This window comes from Watersipora subatra, chromosome 1 (genome assembly GCF_963576615.1).
Source record: "Watersipora subatra chromosome 1, tzWatSuba1.1, whole genome shotgun sequence".
Taxonomy (NCBI): Eukaryota; Metazoa; Bryozoa; class Gymnolaemata; order Cheilostomatida; family Watersiporidae; genus Watersipora; species Watersipora subatra.
The window spans coordinates 76,802,710-76,813,945 of NC_088708.1; the positions used below are offsets into that span (position 1 = coordinate 76,802,710).

General features: G+C 37.9%; 1 pseudogene; it reads right to left on the minus strand.

Moving 5' to 3' along the window:
- Positions 1 to 693: 693 nt before the first annotated feature.
- Positions 694 to 10,776, minus strand: LOC137391719 (probable helicase with zinc finger domain; annotated as a pseudogene).
- Between the last annotated feature and the right edge of the window lie 460 nt (positions 10,777 to 11,236).

Sequence of the window (11,236 nt, forward strand, 5' to 3'; positions counted from 1 at the left end):
AAGTATGATTGTGAATATGGTGTGTGAATATTTTCCTATATATAATAATGATCTGTAAACTATTATTATTATACTATAATAATGGTTTTAGAGTTGTTTTATTGTCAAGTATTTGACTAGTTGTCAAAAGAGGAAGCTCATGTAATTCTTGTCATATTAGCTGAGTTTTTGTTACCATTGTTTGGGTGGCTCAGCACCCATAACTCAAGCTACAGTGTTTGGGTGGCTCAGCACCATAATTCAAGCTACGGACTAGATAGAGATGTATAATATTGTCTTTAAGTCTGCAATTGTATGCTACCACTACTCCCTTTAAGTAACTGTGGTTTTTTACATCGCTGCTAACTTTTTAAGAGAATCTGCTAAAGTGTTAGTAGCTTGTTGATAATGTATCGGAAAACTGTTAACAACAATACAGTTTTGTGTCTGCTGATATTTTATTACACAGAAAAAAGAATTGTTATGTAGCCAAGCGAATGTAAAAGTAAAAAGGAGTTTTATCACTACCTGAAAGGTATGCGTGCGCCAACTCTTTCCCTATTAAAGTCTGAAAATGCGCAAAGAAAGATAGTATAAAAATTAAAAAATAATTTATCGGAACATGGATCTAAAATAATCAGTTCGTATGGTCCTTCCAAGTTGCTGAGGGCTCAGCTAAGCAGTCGACTGTAGTAAAGAGGTCAACAGCGGAGTCTATAGACGTGACGATGCTTGCTCATTCGAATATTCGTCTGCTGCGTCGCTGTAGTGAATGTGTGCTGGATAGTATGACATAGAGCGATATCCTGCTGCACTCGGAACGTATCGAATAGATGGGGCTCCGACCTAGAATATTCCAGAACTGATCATTATGACAGCGAGAGACAGAAAAAACTTTTAGCAACTTTAGAAATTTTTTCAATTCTAGATTTTAGTACAGCAGAAAGCAACAACTTTCTGAAATGCTAGGTGGTGGCCGCAACAAACAGTCTTCAAGCATTCCGGAACCAGTGTAGACAACAGGGCCAAAGCTGGCTGAAAGGTATTTTAGCGATACGCAATACTTCGGAAACCTATGGGTTATTGTCCCCTGCACAACTACTTCAGGGTAGAGTGTTGCGTGATGGTATGCTTGTGTGTGAGACTGCTTATGCTGGTAAGTCAAATGATTTAAATGAGTACCGTGAGCAGTTGAGTAGGATTAAATCAAGAGATAGATTTTACCATGATAATCATGCTGGTAGAGAGAAAAGCAAATTGGATAAAGGCCAGCAGTGTTATTTCAAAACTGCTACAAAAGGCTGGGTTTCAGGTAAGTTAGGAAAGGTTGTTGGTGACAGGTCTTTTAATGTACAGAAGCCTAATGGTCAAACATATAGACGCAATCGCATTCATATACGACCTAGTCATGTACGTAGCGCTGGATAAGCAAAATGTTGCCTTCAATATCAGCAGGTAAGTGAAATCTAAATGAAAGATATGATCCCAGCAACTATTGTACCTACCAGTGAAAATAATGCTAACCTGTACAGGTGGATGCCATCGAGGTTGTGTAACTCCCTGAGTCAATACAGGAACTGCATCTGAAGGTATCACTGGAACAGGAATAACCAAGTGTGGCGGAACTATGTGATGAGGAGCTGCGACTCGTTCTCGAGCTGGTCTTGGTACGAATTCGCTAGCTTGAGGATTAAACTTGTAAGATTTCTCTATATCTGTAAATATAAGGCAAAATCTGAAAGACTGAGTAATTGTAAAGGACAGGGTAACAGGGTTACGGTTATATTTTATTGTATAAAGTATATGACTATATGACCGACCCATCATTCAGTCATATGAAAATGAGTAAACAGGGAACAAAACCAAACTGAGACTGGCACCTTTCAACAGACAGATATTATTCCTAACTAAAATTTCAACTTATTGAAACAAAAGTTTTCTTTGAGCTGAGCAATAACCTTGTAGGGGGATATGAGTAATAATACATTTTCTTCTTGGTTGTAATTGGAAGAATGGAAAATGAGTCCAAACGATGTACGAAATCATTGTAGATTTCTTCAGAAAGTATCGGTATTTGTATTGATATGGGGTCATTGTCTGTGGGATTTGTTTTATAAAATGTTGATGTCAGTTGTTGCTAGAGTTGTGATTCAGTTCAACAACTTTACTATAAGTTTTATGTAAACAAAAACATTAGGTTTGGGATCAGGTGTGCGGTATTTAGCAATACAAAATGAAACTGTCACAAAGTCAAGTTCAGTGCAGTTCAGCAGACACTGGTTCTCAAAATTAGACTGTTTATACTCACCCATATAGTTGAGGTAGTCCTGCAGCTGTGCAAACGTCACTCCGCGTAGACTCCCATTGCACTGGCATTGCTCCAGATAGTGGATCCAGAGGCTGCTAACAATCAAACAGAGTATATGGAAAAAACGTAGCTTGCAAGATAACGTTACATTTGTGTAAATAAGAATATAACGCTGTATTCATTTGCTGCGGAGCTCACCTGCACTTGCCAACAGTGACGAGTGAAAAAGGATCTCCTATAATGGTTACTAAGGACTGGGCGCGGGTAATGGCAGCGTTGAGCAGCTTGGGGTTGGAAAGAAAGCCAAAATCTGCCTCATTCCCATCAACATCGAGACAGGAATGATATGTTCGCACTGCATTGATGACAACGACACGAAACTGTTTACCTAGAAAACAAACCTGAATTGTGATGTACGATTATACTTAAACATCAGTTATAAATTTACATAAAGCAACGCAATAATTGCACAACACACCTTGCACATTTGATATTTTTTCCACTTGAATCTCACGAAGAGGACTAGGCTTTTCTTTGAGCAACTTCCTCACAATAGCCACTTGATCTGTGTAGGGGAGGATGATTCCGACTGACTCTGGATTAAACTCACCCCATTGGTCCTCAGGCCAGTTGGCCAGCAGGTCGGTGACAAAGTCAACTGTTTCATGAACCTGGTGACAGAAGAGAAAGACTACAACAATGCGCTATAATTTTGTTAAAGATCAAACACTACGCCAAGCTCTTTTCATATAATGGCTTTGTAAATATTTTAATTAAGTGTTTCATCAACGGAAGACTAGCAAAAAAAATTCAGAATACCAACCTCTGCCAGATTATAAAACCCTGTGCTTTTATCATGTTGTAAACTTTCACCACGGGCAGCGATGAATGAGAGCGGGTAGAGACACGGGTGGCTTGGCTCATCTCCCATAGCTTCCAGCATACCATTATAGAAATAACGAGAAGAGAACCTGACGAGTGACTCGTGGGATCTGTAGCTCTCATTTAGAGTAACTAAAACATGAACATAGAATAATTAGCAAAAGGCCATCATTATTGGTAGGAAATATAATCAAACATGGGTGAAAGTGTCCAAGTATAGGCATGGTCACACGAGCACCGAACCGACGTAGGATCGGTTCGGTTCGGAGGCTGGTTCGGTTCGTGGCACATGTCACACGGCCACCGAAGTAACTTTGCTTCCTAGATACCATACGTATAGAGACAGGACACGGTTTCATTAGAAGTTGTTATGTATTTGAGTTAAATATTTCTATTGTAAACAAAAAACTTTGAGGAACAATTATAAATTATAATTACACAGCAGGTTTATCAGAAGATCGTTCGGCTGCTCAAAATAAATCACTCGATACAAATATTTTGCTAACCCTTCCCATCAACATAATTATATTTTTTTTATTAACATATGAATGTTTTTCTATGCTGAGTACATAACAAACAAAAACAGTCTTTATCATAGTACTGTGGTTTTACATAAATAAATCAGTCAACGATAGTTCATCAGGATGAATATGACACATTACTTATATTCTACACGAAAGAAAATCACAACCATTCCCGTACATTTATGCAAAACTTAAGTGCAACATCTTACATTTATGCAACCCAATCACAAGCCCGGGTGAACCTTGTCGTAAATTGCTTCATGTTGTTTATTGAACGAAATAAAAGTATCGTCCCATTTCTTTTTTAACTTTACTCACACGCACGTAAGAAGAAATGTGACGCGTGCTCGCTAGAATTCTAGAATTTTAACCAGCCAATAAGAGCAAGGATTCGGCACGAAATTTCGAGCAGTACCGAAATAGTTTGCTTCGGCCAAAAATGTCCTCAGCCGAACTTTTTAGAGCTGAAAACGACGTCGTTTTGCGTCATTTAGTTCGGTTCGGTGCCCGTGTGACCACGGCTTATGATAGGCTAGGTGTGAAGTCAGAGTTATAGATGATTAGTGAGTGAAAACCATGCTACTAAATGCAAACATCAATTTTGGAGCCATGCTACTAACTGCAGGTATCAAGTATCTCTAGCTAGAAGCAGCAACGGTATGTTGATTAAATGTGCCATAGTTTACCTTTACATTCAAAGGTGTCCGGGTAAAGCTTGGTTAATCGCTCAAACATACTGCTAGCCAACCCATACTTCTTCGCACTCTTTGAGAAGACATCCGGGTTCATCTGCAATGTAAACCATAACTGTCGCGTACAACTTTTATCGCATATACTAGGTAAATCAGACACGCTGATTCCGATTTTGTACTCAAAATAAAGATTGGTCCACTAACTTTCAGAGTATTGAAGGCTTTTTCACAGCGTTTTAATATTGGTCTCAAAAACAACACAACAAGCTCCGCCCATAAATACGTGATGTAACCTAGCTTTTTAGGAACGGAGGTTAGGAATGTTTAGACCGATTTAGAATAATATAGATGGGTGTTTTAAAATCCATTATTATCTAAATTTAGCCTTAGAAATAATCTGTCTATTCTGAAAGGTAAATAAGCTATTTAGCATTGCATATTTAAAAATGAGCTCAAAAAAGCGCGATAACAGCGCTAGCTTGTGATAAAATCGCGATTTTTTGAGCTCATTTTTCTTGGCGTTCTGCCTATTTAAACATCATGTAACAAGCTACGAGCAATTTTAAATAGTTTATATACCTTTCATAAAAAACTGAGATTATTTTACAGGCTGGATTTAGTTAATAATGGGTTTTAAGACACCCATCTCTATTATTCTAAATCGGACTAAACATCCCTAACTTCCGTTCCTGAAAAAGCTAGGTTTCGTCACATATTTATGGGCGGAGCTTGTTATGCCGATTGTGTTGTTTTAGAGACGGATATTGAAACGCTTTAAAAAAGCCTTAATGACTTTGAAGGTTAGTGGACTAATCTTTATTTTGAGTACAAAATCAGAATCAGCGTGTCTGATTTACTTACAAAATGCAATAAAAGTTGTATGTGACAGTTAAGGTTAAGGATGAAAAGGAAAAAGCAATAGACATGGCATATACATGTATACAATTCTATTGTTTAACTCTTTCACTGCCAACCATGTACAAATTCGGCCTAGTGCCAGGCACCTTACCGAAAATTGCCGATATTGCTTCATGATATGTATACAGTATTTTTTCAATTTCAATCTCTATCTAGAACATTTTTGTTACATATTTTATTTTGCTAACATTTCAACCAACATTGCTAAGTGAAAATTCAATGGATCTATACTCTGTGCGATGATAAAGCTATGTGAAGCTACTATCGACGCGAAGCTAAAACGATCCTCAACAATGTTCCTTACTCTTACAAAACTATTACTTTCACCACTATCAGTGACAGTGCTGCTACTTTTATTATCTGTATAATCACGAAAATCTGAAATTGGCTATAATGTCATCAACATAACTAATTACCTGTTTTCTGACTCGCGCGGTACTTAACAAAACTTACATAAAAATGTGCCTCTTTAGATTAGAAACTCTCAAACAAAAGTTTAAAACAGCTTCGTTGTTTTAGGCTAATTTTTTAGATAAATCTTTTGTCAATTTCAATTTCATAAAAGTCTTAAAGATTGTGGGTAGTGTTGTCAACCAATAATAAAATTAAGTTACAACACAATTGCTGGGGAAGTCGCAAAAATGCATATATAGCAGTCGACCCTAAAAAATGCATAAATGTCTCTATGGCGGCAAAAGGGTTACAAGAATACTATATTTAGCCACATGGCCATAATTAAAAAAGTATGCAGTTTACTATTTTATAATTTATACATTTACTGATGCTATTGAAATGTTAATCTATACTAAGCATCCTAAACTCACCTGCATGTGATCACCCGCCATTATAATCTTAGTGTTGGGTCCAGCTAGCGCGAATGGTATGATTGTATCAACTTCCTTTGCCTGTGCCGCTTCATCCACCATGATATGGGTGAAAAAACCTGTGAATAAAGTACAGAAATAATACACATTAGCACAAAAGCTACACTCTTTACCTTGCATGAGCGAGTTGAGTAAAGTGGAAAACTTTTCCTGAGCGAATTCCTTACTGAGCATGATGAAACTAGTCTGGTAAATACAGAGTGCAGCACTGAGCATGAAAAGAAAAATACTAGGAATACTATTTATAGCAAAATATACCTTTGGGTAGCTGAAGACGAAGCAGGCTGTAACAAGATGCAAGGGTAACAATGACAACCTTTACACCTTAAAAGTCGCTCATAACCGGGTCACGGAAGGACTGCGAGACATGGTCGAATAGGGTGTAGTTCTTGACAGTGGGATGAACAGCTGCACTCCATCGATGTTTGTAGTAAAGCCTCAGTACCTTACAGGATGGTTTAGTGGCAAGATACGAGTGGATATGCTCTTTGATATACAGATCAGCAGCGCTGTAAATGAGGAAACATAATCAGCTGCAACACCTTCTAATGGCTTTTTGCTGACACAGACAAAGCATCAATATAATGGCATGGTATGATCAACACTGACTTCTGCAACTGAATGGATACTCTCTAAGAACGTTCTGATGGCTCTATACAATATAATATACCAGCACGTATTCACCACTCTTTATGAAGAACGCTATGCAACATGTTGGCAGGTAATATCCACATGAGCCATTTGATGATGCGACTGATTAACCTGAAACGGCCAACGAACAAAGCAGTAACTAGATGGGCAGTTGATAAAAACCTGTTGGAATGAGTGCAGAGAAGGATTCGGTTCTCAGTTTTCTCTATAAGATGCAGCAATGTAGTAGCCAATGTCAATGTCTTTCCTGTTCCGAAAGGTCCGATGAGAAGAACAGGGTGAGGCTGGACAGGTTTGGTCATTGCGTTGAAGCCGTCTTTTTGCTTCCGATTTAGCATAAATGTTCTTGATCTGACCTCATCCATGCTACAAGTGGAGCAACTGATGAACTATAGGAACATTTCTGGTTGAAGAGATGCTCATAAAAAGAACAGTATAAATATGGATACTCACGGTGTCTGGACTTGAGAAGGCCTCATATGTTGTGGTGCAGGAAATAATCGACTGATATTATCCAGTTGATCCAAGGCTGAGTGCATCTCACAAAATGGTAGCCTGTTCACGACAAACGGTACCTATAAAGTAACATAGGAATGAAATAGTGGAAGATGCAAAGAACTTCACAAAATGCATAACAATCGAGAGCACCATAACTATTACCTGACATCTTCTAGAAGTTTGAGCCTTGATTTTAGAGAACTTTACCAATTTAGCAGTCACCCTGAAGATTATGCCAGCTTTACAATGGTCTAATATAGGACACTCAAACACCTGTGAGAAATAAACGAGCTGTGAGAATGGAAGCGAATGCAATCATATGAGGGCCAAAATACACACAAATATTTTGTTTGGAAATATTTTCAACTATTTTAGCATTGAGTTTTAGCACATACAGAGAAATGAAGCAAATGAAAGTTCAATTTCAAAAGCTATAGATCAATGCGGGTGTTAGTTTGCAGTTCAATACAATGAGTCACACGTTGGCAGAGCATGTCAAGGTACACACAAGTTATGTAAAGAGATTCATACCACTGAAGGACAAGGATCCATGTCACATGTTATCAGTAGGCTGTTAACATTCTGCAAGAGAATCCTTCCAGGCACTGTATCCTCTGATAAAGCATTGTCGAGTGGCAGTTCTCCGAATAGTTCGGCAGGCCGAGCATAGTTAGTTGTGCTGTCGATAAGAGATTCTCTCGTGTAGGTCTGAGTAAAATGTACGACCCTACTCAGCTGGAGCCTACAAAGCAGCGGAACAACTTGGAAGACTTTGAAAGTTCCTGGCATGCAAGTTGGCATCAATCAAAATCATTAGCCAAAAAGCATAGTGTCAGAACAAGACTAGATTTCATGTGCAGTTGTATAACATAAAGCGGTAGAACTACTAAAACGGAATCAGAAAAGTTCAGAGTAGTAGAACTGTAAACAAACTACTAACTTGGAAAGTTCATGGAATTGCTCCATCTCCTCGAGATATAATAGTGAGTGATTGTAAAGTCTGTAGTTGAAGGCGGAAAGATTGCTTTGAGACGCAACAATCTCTATAGGCCTACAGTCTTCAACATTAGAAGGTCTCTTGTATTGTTCACTCAACTGTTCATCTTGTTTTGAATCCATTCTAAACACAAGAGCCACATGACGTCACTATCAACATCATTAAACATTAATTACAACAGAAGATGTTAGCTTTTCTTATTGATCTTTTTTGTGGCAATTTTAATGAATAAGAAAAGAAAGTGAACAGCATTAACAAGATACTTCAAATAAGAACTTATGGTAAAAGTAAACAGACACTTACGACTCCTGCCATTTAACGATGCGCAACTTAGGCAGACTGTCCCATCGCCGGCTTTCCGTGACAGCTACGTCTGCTACAGGATTGGTCATTGCCATTGGCCAAACTGTCACTTTTAACTTCCTGTACAAGTACCTTTCTCGATCCATTGCAAAGACCACTCTTTGTCGATAGAAGCCATATGCGTTGCATTTGAACTCAACCTGCAAGGCAAAGATTCTTAGATGAACTATGCAAAACTCACAAAGTATGTTCATGAGGGGTAGCTGGACTACGGAGTTGACACGATGAATTTCTAATTATTTTAATATAATTCTGTGCAAACAAAAACATTGCGATACACCACAAATAAAAAGGTCTTTACTCACCTTTACTCTAAAGGTTTGTGGAGCATGCTCTCTTGTATCATAATAAGGAAACCTCCATTCTCGCTGACCACCTCGTCGCATTGGCAGTCTTTCCACATCACCCGATCCCAAAACATTCCTTGTGACATATTGGAGAGAAAAGTTGGCTGCCGTTTCATTGTCGATGAGAACGATTCCCTTTACACACTCCTACAACAAAAAGAGTCACGTGACAGATGCTCCGCTCACGTTTCATATGCAGACCATTTCATTATAATTATCAGTCAAAAGTATTACTTTAGCACATTATGTTCAGTAAGGGTAATATTATTCAGAAAAGTATATTCAGCAATAAAAGTTTCAAATAACTAGTAAATATAACATTACTTTAAAAAGTTATTACGGATAATTATTGATTATAATTCTCTCAAAAAATGCTTACCGATGATGAAACATTAAATATCCAGCTAACCACCTCAGACTTGCTCTCTACCACAATGGTATCTTTTTTATCAAGGTACATCTCAACACCATCCAGATATTTTTTCAACTACAACAGGCCGGAATGAGTGCATCACATAACTACAGCTTCTGTCAACATGAGAATATATATGACATGAAGGTCAGATGAAAACCATTTACTTTTTTAAGAATGTGAAGAATATTAAACACAAGGAGAAAAGTAGATGTCTAGGAATTAGACTTCAGCACTCATGTACCCTAAAGCAGCTGATGCATGTAGTTACCACCAATTAGTTGTTCCCTCTGTTATGACCACATTTACTCTGGGTATAGAAACAGATGCCAGAGACCTTTGACTAATACCAGTAGAGCTGTAGAAAAATAAACTCATGAAAAGCTTGAAATAAGGAAAACTCGCCGAAGTAATATGACATGTAGATATAGTAAAACTTGACTCACAGGATGAGAAGCGTCTTGTACGAGTCTAAGGTGACGACGCAACCTTTCAGTCAGAAAAGTTGGCTCATGTCCTAAAGTTATTTGGTTGGTTAGATGGTTATCTACAGCCAATCTCATCATCTGTAGCTCCAGCTCATCCTCACTGTGTGCTCTGTTGCAAGTAGGCCGGCGTGAACAAGCTCCCTGACTAAAATAAACAATGCAGTTTCTCAGGCTGCTGAAAGATAACTTTTTAAACGGCACGAAATCAAAAAAATTGTGGGATCTGGCAGTTTTATCGAAAGCTGTAAATGTTTTTTAAGGGATGCAAGATGAGATGAAAACCAGAAATAAGTAATTTTTATTCTGATTAAACCAGTTAGTCAACTGAGATTTTTTATAAACCGACAAATTTCCAAAATTAACAAATAGAAAGCAAAAATTGGCATCTTGGCATCTTCTATTTGTAAGAAATGAAAATGATGAACATGCAATAAATTAGCATGATCTCTGCCACTACTGAACTGAGCTACTCGCCTACGCGCCACTACACCACTCGCTGAGCTACTCAAATATTCGGCATATTTCACAAGTATAGTCAAAACATTGGTATATAGTTGTTTATATCCTGCAAAAAGCTTAGAAAAATGTTTACTTACCGATTACAAATTGACATTTCCTCTCGAGCCTGCTGGCCCACATAGACTGGCTCGCCTTCATAAAATCTAACATCTATACCATCCCAGGCAGTACCAAATTGCCATGTATTCTACAGATAGAGGAGATCAACTATGTTTCTCTGAAGAGTGAAAGGTTACTTCAAGGATTACCAAACAGCTTCAAACAATGAAATCTATAAGCCTACTGCATACACTTACCCAAGTATAACCCGCCATGTTCTTCTGTAGATGTTGAGATATATTTAACCAGATGAGCCTAAAATGATAATACGACTTGTGAAATATGTACTAGCATACAGCTGTCACATCCATCATAGAGATATGATACTTATAGACAAATGACAAACATTTTTAATATAAAACTCACCGAATGTGTACGATCTGACAAAAGAGAGGAGTAACTAAGAATCCAAGTATCCGAGGTTCTTGAAAAAGAATGAGAACAGAGAGTCAGCACTCTCGTCTTTATGTCTTCATCTCACACCGGAAATAAATAACCTCATAAAAGTGCATTGCTCATTGGACGGTTTCTTCAAGGGTCCGCCTTCTGGACTGCTTTCCAATCGAGAGTTTATATGACATTCGCTTTAAATTGTGTAGTAAAAGGGAGAGTGCAAAGTTATTGGAGTTCCTTACAATGGAGACAAACCAACAATTATCTTTCCAGACGCTATTG